Source organism: Entelurus aequoreus, linkage group LG02, assembly GCF_033978785.1.
Source record: "Entelurus aequoreus isolate RoL-2023_Sb linkage group LG02, RoL_Eaeq_v1.1, whole genome shotgun sequence".
NCBI classification, from domain to species: Eukaryota; Metazoa; Chordata; class Actinopteri; order Syngnathiformes; family Syngnathidae; genus Entelurus; species Entelurus aequoreus.
In genome coordinates, this window is record NC_084732.1 from 92,560,799 (window position 1) to 92,570,798 (window position 10,000).

Genomic DNA, 10,000 nt, shown 5'->3' on the forward strand with positions numbered 1-10,000 from the left:
ATTCCGATATTGTCCAACTCTTTAATTACCGATACCGATATCAACCGATACCGATATCAACCGATATATGCAGTCGTGGAATTAACACATTATTATGCCTAATTTGGACAACCAGGTATGGTGAAGATAAGGTACTTTTTTTAAAAAATTGTAAAATAAGATAAATAAATTAAAAACATTTTCTTGAATAAAAAAGAAAGTACAACAATATAAAAACAGTTACATAGAAACTAATAATGAATGAAAATTAGTAAAATAAACTGTTAAAGGTTAGTACTATTAGTGGAGCAGCAGCACGCACAATCATGTGTGCTTACGGACTGTATCCCTTGCAGACTGTATTGATATATATTGATGTATAATGCTTACGGACTGTATCCCTTGCAGACTGTATTGATATATATTGATATATAATGCTTACGGACTGTATCCCTTGCAGACTTATTGATATATATTGATGTATAATGCTTACGGACTGTATCCCTTGCAGACTTATTGATATATATTGATGTATAATGCTTACGGACTGTATCCCTTGCAGACTGTATTGATATATATTGATGTATAATGCTTACGGACTGTATCCCTTGCAGACTGTATTGATATATATTGATATATAATGCTTACAGACTGTATCCCTTGCAGACTGTATTGATATATATTGATATATAATGCTTACGGACTGTATCCCTTGCAGACTGTATTGATATATATTGATATATAATGCTTACGGACTGTATCCCTTGCAGACTTATTGATATATATTGATGTATAATGCTTACGGACTGTATCCCTTGCAGACTGTATTGATATATATTGATGTATAATGCTTACGGACTGTATCCCTTGCAGACTGTATTGATATATATTGATATATAATGCTTACGGACTGTATCCCTTGCAGACTGTATTGATATATATTGATATATAATGCTTACGGACTGTATCCCTTGCAGACTGTATTGATATATATTGATATATAATGTAGGAAGCAGAATATTAATAACAGAAAGAAACAACCCTTTTGTGTGAATGAGTGTAAATGGGGGAGGGAGGTTTTTTGGGTTGGTGCACTAATTGTAAGTGTATCTTGTGTTTTTTATGTGGATTTAATAATAAAAAATAAAAAAAAAATTTAAAAAACGATACCGATAATAAAAAAAACGATACCGATAATTTCCGTTATTACATTTTAACGCATATATCGGTACATTGTTACAAGTACGCCTCTGCATAACAATGTATCCTTATTGACGTTAAAGAAAACAACAAATACATATACAAACTAGGGATGTCCGATAATATCGGACTGCCGATGTTATCGGCCGATAAATGCTTTAAAATGTAATATCGGAAATTATCGGTTTCACAAAGTAAAACGTATGTGTTATGATCCGTTGCCCGGATCATATTTCTGTTTACGTTTTCTAGTCACTTGTGTTTTTCTGTTAGTCTTGATCTCTTCCTAGTTCCTGTTTAAGCACTTCTGAGTTTGGTTACCATAGTTACTGATTACTTTCACCTGCCGCGGGTGTTCCCGACGCGCACCTGTTTTTCATTACTGTCATCATTATATAAGCCTGCCTTTCCATTCAGTCTGTCTTGCATCGTAGTTTGTGTTCGCACGACAGTTGACGACTTCTGTTCCTGTTCTGTAACCTGCTAGCTTCCACGCTAAAGGCTCTGGTAACCTGCTAGCTTCCACACTAAATGCTCTGGTAACCTGCTAGCTTCCACACTAAAGGCTCTGGTAACCTGCTAGCTTCCACGCTAAAGGCTCTGGTAACCTGCTAGCTTCCACGCTAAAGGCTCTGGTAACCTGCTAGCTTCCACACTAAAGGCTCTGGTAACCTGCTAGCTTCCACGCTAAAGGCTCTGGTAACCTGCTAGCTTCCACACTAAAGGCTCTGGTAACCTGCTAGCTTCCACACTAAAGGCTCTGGTAACCTGCTAGCTTCCACGCTAAAGGCTCTGGTAACCTGCTAGCTTCCACGCTAAAGGCTCTGGTAACCTGCTAGCTTCCACGCTAAAGGCTCTGGTAACCTGCTAGCTTCCACGCTGAAGGCTCTGGTAACCTGCTAGCTTCCACACTAAAGGCTCTGGTAACCTGCTAGCTTCCACACTAAAGGCTCTGGTAACCTGCTAGCTTCCACGCTAAAGGCTCTGGTAACCTGCTAGCTTCCACACTAAAGGCTCTGGTAACCTGCTAGCTTCCACACTAAAGGCTCTGGTAACCTGCTAGCTTCCACACTAAATGCTCTGGTAACCTGCTAGCTTCCACACTAAAGGCTCTGGTAACCTGCTAGCTTCCACACTAAAGGCTCTGGTAACCTGCTAGCTTCCACGCTAAAGGCTCTGGTAACCTGCTAGCTTCCACGCTAAAGGCTCTGGTAACCTGCTAGCTTCCACGCTAAAGGCTCTGGTAACCTGCTAGCTTCCACGCTGAAGGCTCTGGTAACCTGCTAGCTTCCACACTAAAGGCTCTGGTAACCTGCTAGCTTCCACACTAAAGGCTCTGGTAACCTGCTAGCTTCCACGCTAAAGGCTCTGGTAACCTGCTAGCTTCCACACTAAAGGCTCTGGTAACCTGCTAGCTTCCACACTAAAGGCTCTGGTAACCTGCTAGCTTCCACGCTAAAGGCTCTGGTAACCTGCTAGCTTCCACGCTAAAGGCTCTGGTAACCTGCTAGCTTCCACGCTAAAGGCTCTGGTAACCTGCTAGCTTCCACACTAAAGGCTCTGGTAACCTGCTAGCTTCCACGCTAAAGGCTCTGGTAACCTGCTAGCTTCCACACTAAAGGCTCTGGTAACCCTGTAGCTTCCACGCTAAAGGCTCTGGTAACCTGCTAGCTTCCACACTAAAGGCTCTGGTAACCTGCTAGCTTCCACGCTAAAGGCTCTGGTAACCTGCTAGCTTCCACGCTAAAAGCTCTGGTAACCTGCTAGCTTCCACACTAAAGGCTCTGGTAACCTGCTAGCTTCCACGCTAAAGGCTCTGGTAACCTGCTAGCTTCCACGCTAAAGGCTCTGGTAACCTGCTAGCTTCCACACTAAAGGCTCTGGTAACCCTGTAGCTTCCACGCTAAAGGCTCTGGTAACCTGCTAGCTTCCACGCTAAAGGCTCTGGTAACCTGCTAGCTTCCACGCTAAAGGCTCTGGTAACCTGCTAGCTTCCACGCTAAAGGCTCTGGTAACCTGCTAGCTTCCACACTAAAGGCTCTGGTAACCTGCTAGCTTCCACGCTAAAGGCTCTGGTAACCTGCTAGCTTCCACACTAAAGGCTCTGGTAACCTGCTAGCTTCCACGCTGAAGGCTCTGGTAACCTGCTAGCTTCCACGCTAAAGGCTCTGGTAACCTGCTAGCTTCCACGCTAAAGGCTCTGGTAACCTGCTAGCTTCCACACTAAAGGCTCTGGTAACCTGCTAGCTTCCACGCTAAAGGCTCTGGTAACCTGCTAGCTTCCACGCTAAAGGCTCTGGTAACCTGCTAGCTTCCACACTAAAGGCTCTGGTAACCTGCTAGCTTCCACGCTAAAGGCTCTGGTAACCTGCTAGCTTCCACACTAAAGGCTCTGGTAACCTGCTAGCTTCCACACTAAAGGCTCTGGTAACCTGCTAGCTTCCACGCTAAAGGCTCTGGTAACCTGCTAGCTTCCACGCTAAAGGCTCTGGTAACCTGCTAGCTTCCACGCTAAAGGCTCTGGTAACCTGCTAGCTTCCACGCTGAAGGCTCTGGTAACCTGCTAGCTTCCACACTAAAGGCTCTGGTAACCTGCTAGCTTCCACACTAAAGGCTCTGGTAACCTGCTAGCTTCCACGCTAAAGGCTCTGGTAACCTGCTAGCTTCCACACTAAAGGCTCTGGTAACCTGCTAGCTTCCACACTAAAGGCTCTGGTAACCTGCTAGCTTCCACACTAAATGCTCTGGTAACCTGCTAGCTTCCACACTAAAGGCTCTGGTAACCTGCTAGCTTCCACACTAAAGGCTCTGGTAACCTGCTAGCTTCCACGCTAAAGGCTCTGGTAACCTGCTAGCTTCCACGCTAAAGGCTCTGGTAACCTGCTAGCTTCCACGCTAAAGGCTCTGGTAACCTGCTAGCTTCCACGCTGAAGGCTCTGGTAACCTGCTAGCTTCCACACTAAAGGCTCTGGTAACCTGCTAGCTTCCACACTAAAGGCTCTGGTAACCTGCTAGCTTCCACGCTAAAGGCTCTGGTAACCTGCTAGCTTCCACACTAAAGGCTCTGGTAACCTGCTAGCTTCCACACTAAAGGCTCTGGTAACCTGCTAGCTTCCACGCTAAAGGCTCTGGTAACCTGCTAGCTTCCACGCTAAAGGCTCTGGTAACCTGCTAGCTTCCACGCTAAAGGCTCTGGTAACCTGCTAGCTTCCACACTAAAGGCTCTGGTAACCTGCTAGCTTCCACGCTAAAGGCTCTGGTAACCTGCTAGCTTCCACACTAAAGGCTCTGGTAACCCTGTAGCTTCCACGCTAAAGGCTCTGGTAACCTGCTAGCTTCCACACTAAAGGCTCTGGTAACCTGCTAGCTTCCACGCTAAAGGCTCTGGTAACCTGCTAGCTTCCACGCTAAAAGCTCTGGTAACCTGCTAGCTTCCACACTAAAGGCTCTGGTAACCTGCTAGCTTCCACGCTAAAGGCTCTGGTAACCTGCTAGCTTCCACGCTAAAGGCTCTGGTAACCTGCTAGCTTCCACACTAAAGGCTCTGGTAACCCTGTAGCTTCCACGCTAAAGGCTCTGGTAACCTGCTAGCTTCCACGCTAAAGGCTCTGGTAACCTGCTAGCTTCCACGCTAAAGGCTCTGGTAACCTGCTAGCTTCCACGCTAAAGGCTCTGGTAACCTGCTAGCTTCCACACTAAAGGCTCTGGTAACCTGCTAGCTTCCACGCTAAAGGCTCTGGTAACCTGCTAGCTTCCACACTAAAGGCTCTGGTAACCTGCTAGCTTCCACGCTGAAGGCTCTGGTAACCTGCTAGCTTCCACGCTAAAGGCTCTGGTAACCTGCTAGCTTCCACGCTAAAGGCTCTGGTAACCTGCTAGCTTCCACGCTAAAGGCTCTGGTAACCTGCTAGCTTCCACACTAAAGGCTCTGGTAACCTGCTAGCTTCCACACTAAAGGCTCTGGTAACCTGCTAGCTTCCACACTAAAGGCTCTGGTAACCTGCTAGCTTCCACGCTAAAGGCTCTGTTTCGTGTTTTACTCTAGCTCCCACGCTAGCTCTTTTCGTTTTGTACTTTTAGTGCTATGAGCACGTGTTTATTTGTCACTGTCTGATTTATGCTGGTCCACTAATAGTACTAACCTTTAACAGTTAATTTGACTCATTTTCATTCATTACTAGTTTCTATGTAACTGTTTTTATATTGTTGTACTTTCTTTTTTATTCAAGAAAATGTTTTTAATTTATTCATCTTATTTTACTAATTTTTTTAAAAAGTACCTTATCTTCACCATACCTGGTTGTCCAAATTAGGCATAATAATGTGTTAATTCCACGACTGCATATATCGGTTGATATCGGTATCGGTAATTAAAGAGTTGGACAATACCGGAATATCGGATATCGGCAAAAAGCCATTATCGGACATCCCTATTTCAGAGTCAACGTTGCAACTTTTTCCCTCCTTTACGTTTCACCTGTCAGCTCTTTTATGTTGTTTTCTTTGTCACAGCATCTTTAGAAAAAGCATCTTTTGGACAACGCCAAGGTCCAGCAGGATGCGGAGAAAGAACTCCTCTCACATCTTGTGTTGGTGCCTCTGACGGGCCCAGCAGCTCCCTGCTCTTGTTCTTGCACCTCACGTTAGCGGCTGAGTAATGTGCATATTGAGTAGGCCTCATAAACACCATGACAGAACATCTCTCATTACAAGAACAGCTCACGCCGCCTCGCACACATCCACACATCACACTTGCTTGCCGCTCCGTCCACAGATTCTTCTCCATTTTCCACAACCCTATAACACCAAGTGTATCAAAAGTGATACATACGTTTTGGAGCCCTTGACGTCATCAGTGTCATTCAGCCCCCCCTCCTCCCTCCCAAAAAATGTATCAAATCACATGCATGCATTAAACATATAATCCACACGAGGGCAGTAATTGACTTATTAGAGCCGAGCTGGGCAAATATTTGGACTCGGGGGCCACGTTGAGGGAAAGAAAATGTGTCTGAGAGGCCAATGTGTATGTGTGTATAATAAGGGTGTAACCCTACACAAAAATGTCGGTTCGGTATGTACCTCGGTTTAGAGGTCACGGTTCGGTTCATTTTTGGTACGGTAAGAAAACAAGAAAATATAAATTTTTTTGGTTATTTATTTACCAAATTTGTAAACAATGGCTTTATCCTTTTAACATTGGGAACACTATAAAAATTCTGCCCACATTAATCAACATTAAACTGCCTCAAGTTGTTGCTCAGATCAAATAAAATGACAAAACTTTGCTTCTACGTATAAAAAGTGCAACATCAGTGTTTCCCACACATTCATTTATTTGTGGCGGCCCGCCACGAAAGAATTACGTCCGCCACAAATAAAAAATTTTTTTTTTTTTTTTGTTGTAATTTTTTTTGTGTTTTTTTTGTGTTTTTTTTTGTCCTGTCCAGCTTCTCAGGCAAATCATATAGTTCAGTGGTCCCCAACCACCGGGCCGCCGATTGGTACCGGGCCGCACAAGAAATTAAAAAAAAAAAAAAAAAAAAAATTTTTTTTTTTTTTTTTTAATGAAATCAACATAAAAAACACAATATATACATTATATATCAATATAGATCAATACAGTCTGCAGGGATACAGTCCGTAAGCACACATGATTGTATTTATTTATGTAAAAAAAAAAAAAAGAAAAAAAAAATTTTTTTTTTTTTTTTTTTTAAAATACCCCCCCACCGGTCTGTGGGACACATTTTCAAGCGTTGACCGGTCCGCAGCTACAAAAAGGTTGGGGACCACTGATATAGTTGATGTAGATGCCCATATAGGCTGTTCAGATTTACTTTACAAAAGAGAAGTGTAGGATACTTCTCTTGTTGCCTTATTTGTATTTGACCACTGCTGTTTTCTGTTTATTTTTTTTACTGACTGTGGCAGGACACCTCTGCCTCTGTTTCACTTTATGTTGCTGGTAAATAATATGGTTGTAGTAGTAGGCTAAAGTTAAATTATTTAGTATACACTAATTAAATGGGCAGAGCTTTAAGAGACATTTTAGCTTTTATATTTTATAAGATATATTTTTTGTAAGAACCACAATTAATAAATATATTTCAGTGAATAACTTATTGTTCAAATCTGTATATAAATATGTACATAAAGTGTTGTAATTATATTGTAAAATGGATGGATGGATGGACGTTTAAAACAAAACTGTTATTATTAATTAGTAAGTATACATTTTTTGAGCCTTTTTAGAGAAAATCATATCATTGTAGTAAATTATGCAAATTGCTCGATGATGTCATGTTGACCACGCCCATAGCCACGCCCCCACGGCCACAGGTATCTTGGCAGTTTATGGGAAACACTGAACATTAAACAGTTTCAAGTCAACTCATCATGCTTAATTTATTACCGCATTTGTGAAGCCTGTAGTTGATGTATTATGTAAATGTTATATTCTTATCAACATGTGATAGCAGGGACCCTGCCATTCAAAACTAGGCTGCTGCATTACTAATGATTCATGTAAATATAGCTGGAAAAAATAGTACAATAGCAATAGGAGAGACTATTCATCCCTGAACACCATGGATTCATGTAGGCCAGGGGTGTCCAAAGTGCGGCCCGCAGGTAATTTTTTAACGGCCCCACGACACATTCTAAAAATATGATAAAAAACTAAACAAAACATAAAAAGTGGTATAAAAGAGCAAACAGGTGAAATGTAACAAGAAAATGTTGCATTGTTGACTCTAATAACATAAGTTGCCATGCAGGCTGTTTCTTTAAAAAATAATAATGAATCAAAATCAATGTCATTATGAATTATTGACCTATTCAAGGCTCCAATTATGTCACATTAAATATTCCAATTTGAGATATTTTTGGGGAAAATGTTGCATGTTTTGTGTTTGCCATATAAAAAAACTAAGCTGTTTTTTTTTAAAGAAGGGCCTAAAACGAACAAACAAAAAACATAAACAACAATACAATTTATAATTGACGGATAGATCTGAAGTCGATCTCGAGATTATTGTGTTAAAAGTTAAAAAAAAATGTATAAATTATTTTTTAACACTTTAATGAGTAGGACCCTTTTGGATCCCCAATCATTTTAGTGGGACTTTTTTTTTTAAATGTCATTGCTCAAAAAATAATAATTAGTTAAAATCAATGTTGTTATGAGTTATTGACCTTTTTAAGGCTCCAATTATTACATAATCTCAAATATTCCACGTAAAAAATTTTATTGGGTGAAAATATTGAATATTTTGTGTTTTTCCCATAAAAAACAGGATTTTCTTTGACAAAAAGAGCACACAACTTAAATAGATCTGAAGTCGATCTCGAGATTATTGTGTTAAAAGTTTTAAAAAAATGTATAAATTATTTTTTAACACTTTAATGAGTAGGACCCTTTTGGATCCCCAATCATTTTAGTGGGACTTTTTTTTTTTAAGTGTCATTGCTCAAAAAATAATAATTAGTTAAAATCAATGTTGTTATGAGTTGTTGACCTTTTTAAGGCTCCAATTATTATATAATCTCAAATATTCCACTTAAAAATCTTTATTGGGTGAAAATATTGAATATTTTGTGTTTTTCCCATAAAAAACTGGATTTTCTTTGACAAAAAGAGCACACAACTTAAATCTTTAACAACGTCATATTGACATATAGACCTAATGTTGATCTAGAGATTTAAACCTTCAGTAATAATAACAATAATAATACTAAATAATAACACATTTTTTACATATTTTTTTTTACCAAAACCCTTTGGGGTATCCGGGATGAAGCCTGAGTGGAGGCCTGAATGTATATTTTTTACACATATATTGTATTGGTTTTTGAAATAAAAAATGTCAAAATGGCCCCCGCTTGCTTTGATTTTTCAGTGTGCGGCCCTCAGTGGAAAAAGTTTGGACACCCCTGATGTAGGCTTAATGATGCACTTACATTATTATATCAACTATCAGAGACAGAAACTCTTCATTTTTTGCTGCTTCAACACAGCTCAATCAACACAGAAAAAAGTAAAGTGAAATAACAGACAGACAGGGCTTTGCTGTCCGTAACACACACACACACACCGCAAAATGAGCTAACATTACGCTAAAAGCTAATTATCCTTCACCTCAAGCCAGGACTGCGAGTGAGCTGAGCTGCCGTTTGTTTCTAGAAGGTCAACGGGCTCATAGTGATGTTACTAGTAGTTGACTGGGAGGTGTTTATTATCATTTGGGGAGAGTCCGCTGCCTGATGATTACCTGCTAAACACCTATCTGCTAACCCCACCGCAGAAGCACTGACTACATGCGCTCTGAATACGCACTGCTGATTGGCTGTTACCGCTCTGAATATGCACTGCTGATTGGTTGTTACCACTCTGTGTGTAACCAATCAGAATGTTGTGTGGGTGGGACAATGCTGGGTGTTGTGTAGAGTCCTGACAGAGACAGAGGCAGAAGAAGCGGGGCAGCTTGTTAAGACTTTAGCTTAGGTTGCTACTTAATATGTCCGTGTGGAAACTTGTCCGGTACACCTCCGAACCGAACCGAAACCCCCGTACAGACACGGTTCAATACAAATACACGTACCGTTACACCCCTAGTGTATAAACAATATATACACATTTAGCTGTAAAAATCTGCTGTACAGTATGTGTGTTTGGCTCCCTTTTTTCCATCCATCTTCCTCCGCCTATCTGAGGTCGGGTCGCGGGGGCAGCAGCCTAAGCAGGAACGTATAAGACTATAACCATAACCCGAACCACCTCATCTGGCTCCTCTCCATGTGGAGGAGTACACTGCAAAAA

At 41.1% G+C, this 10,000-nt stretch overlaps 1 protein-coding gene across 1 annotated transcript in view; it reads right to left on the reverse strand.

Annotated features, from left to right (window-relative positions):
- LOC133641359 (protein TANC1-like) overlaps positions 1-10,000 on the reverse strand; it is a 156,768-nt gene that overhangs the window by 127,131 nt on the left and 19,637 nt on the right. The window lies entirely within an intron of this gene.